General features: G+C 47.9%; 1 protein-coding gene across 1 annotated transcript in view; it reads left to right on the forward strand.

The window, feature by feature from the left end:
- NPTX2 (neuronal pentraxin 2) overlaps nucleotides 1-2643 on the forward strand; it is a 19102-nt gene that overhangs the window by 1479 nt on the left and 14980 nt on the right. The window lies entirely within an intron of this gene.

Raw genomic sequence — 2643 nt, forward strand, 5'->3', positions numbered from 1 at the left:
CTTCTTAAATTTCAAATATGCAGCTATCTGTTCCAATTCAAAGAGCAAATACTGTGCACAGTATGCATCTGCCAGGCTATATAAGCAAACCCCATCACACTGGAGGATAGATCGTGTATAAGATAAAAGGACGTAAATGTGTACGCCTCTACTCCCTACCATGATAAACTTTCTGCTGCATGTAATGTCATTTCTATTTTAAGGTATACATAGCTAGCCAGTTTAGCACAAAAAAAGGGATACTACTTTAAAAAGCTTGTATTCAAACTGTAGTATTCTGTGATGGTTTTTGTGTCTGATCCTGTGCTTTGGAAGTTAATGGGAGTTTTAGCATTAATTTCAGTGGGAGCAGGACTGGATCATGGCATGCAACACTGTGCCTTGATACAGCTATTTGAAAATCAAATTAAATGTTGGATGATACATTCAGATAAAATCTGAGCGTTTCAGTATTGGATAAGCATTCATTGGAGATACTATTAGAATGTAATATTCACATACTAGGGAAGCATTTAATAATGTATTGTATTTGAGACACTCCTTTGATTGTTTGAATCATATTTTATGTGTCATTTCCCACAGAAATGTGGATTTTTAAACACTTTTTTTAAAAACAATTTTCATGGAGCTGCTTACCCTTTTAAGAGGGAACGGGGAGTTCATTTATCCTAACTGGACTTGATAGAAGATATCTTGCTGTTACAAAAAAAACAGACTGCAGTTGAGAAAGGAGGGAGCAAAAATCAGTAGGTGGGAACTGAGAGAAACAGTGGTCTGGGAGAACGGATGGAGCAGGCAAGGTGAGCTGGGAACAAGAGGATTGATTCCAGAGAAGTTGTAATAGAAAGAGCTCATCAGGGACCAAAGTTTTGCAGGTGAAGAGGTCTGGGGGTAGAGCACTCTAGGGAAACCCTTAGACTCTGAGGGAAGGGCAGCAGGAGAAGTGTTGCGAAGATGAGGAGAGGTGGCTCGGGAACATGGGCAAAGCCCTTGAAAATGTCTTGGCAACTCTCAAGTGGATGATGTGGAGTGATGTCTTGGGACTGTACCTCCACCTGTCTTATTTTGAGACGTCTGATGATGATTGCCTTGGAGCTACTCAATTGTTCCTGGAAGCCCAGTTTGAACTGGACTCTGAGAGGAACAATGTTCCCTCCCTGGCTCAGGAGCACCAGCCTGATTTATGGGGGAAAGTTGGGGAATAGAGTTGTCTCTGGAGACTGTCAGGGAAACATGACTGTACTGCTGCAGAAGGAAGGCTGTGAGGGGGTGAGCCTTATTACCAGATCATTGCCTCCTATTTAACTGCACAGGAGATACTTAGTTGGCTGACTCAGAAATGATTCAACTTGATCTCACTAAATCATGAAAGAATTAAACATGACCTGTATCACTAGGATGTCATTATGAACCACCGTCCTTTCACATCACAGAATTCGTATCATAAGCAGGATTATTATTTTTTATTTTGTTCCTGGAGTTCAATCAGTACATGCGACTTGATATCCTCATACATTCACTTATTTTACTGCAGTTCTTTCCCAAAATAAACATTTATTTGCTAGCTCTGAAGTACAAATGACAAATGTATATATACTGGCATTAGAGGTAACAAGATTAGTAGCTCTCGAACAGCATTGCTTAAAAAGCAGGGATAAATTAAGTGTGGAGCAGGTCTACTGCACTGCAGTGGCGGTGAGTGCTGCATCCTCGTGGAGGTGATAATACAAAACTACCTGAAATGGCAAAAGAACGTCCTGCTCTGGGAACACGGGACTGGGAGCGACCTCCTGGGCCACAGACCTGTGCCCTGACACGGCAGGGAGCCATGCGCCTGATCTGTCACAAGCTTTTCAAGCTGCCTTCTTAAAACAACGGGCGTTTTGGCTCCTTCTTCCTTTTCCAACTTCACGTTGCCACGTTAAACAAGACAAGGCTGTTTTAGGGTATGTTGAGCCTGGCACCCCTCGGGAAGAAATAAGCCCTGCCGGTTCATTTTGGAGTGGGATATCGGTCACCAGCTGAGCGGGAGCTGGTGGGTTTAGTTCCCCGGGTGCCGCAGGGAGATGGTCCGGTCTCCCTTCACCAGGTTCTTCCTGGTTCTGACCGTTCCAGCGCCCCGTCCCGGCTCCAGCTTGAAGTCATCTTTCGTGAAGATGGACGAGCAGAGCCGCGCACGGTGCTGCGGGGCCATTTCACTTCCTTGCGGGCGACCATCTAGACAGGACGCATTCTTCCACCCCACCTGCCACGAAAGACCCCTTGGTGTTTGCACGCTCACGCTGGCATCCTGGCCCGGGTTGAAGAGGTGACAACGCTGCCCTCGACCTCTAGATCCCCCGCCTGACGCATCTGACTGAATTCACCACCTGGCCTGGAAAGACCGAGCGGAAAAGAGGACGGCGCGGGAGGTGGGGGCAGGCGAGGCAGGTTGTGGAAGGTGGAGGGTGTCAGCCCCAGCCTGGAAGCCCTGACCTGGCAGCGGGCAGGTGAAGACAAGGGGGCAGAGGGGAGGCCCTGGAGACCAGAAGGGTGGAAACCCTCGACCTCAAGGGCCCCCCAGGACCCTGTGACGTGCGTGACGTGTCGTGACGTCCCCCCGGCCCCCGGCGCGGGCGCCCACGTGTCGCCGCAAAGCCTTCG

This window comes from Alligator sinensis, unplaced genomic scaffold, assembly GCF_000455745.1.
Source record: "Alligator sinensis unplaced genomic scaffold, ASM45574v1 scaffold990_1, whole genome shotgun sequence".
Classification (NCBI taxonomy): Eukaryota; Metazoa; Chordata; order Crocodylia; family Alligatoridae; genus Alligator; species Alligator sinensis.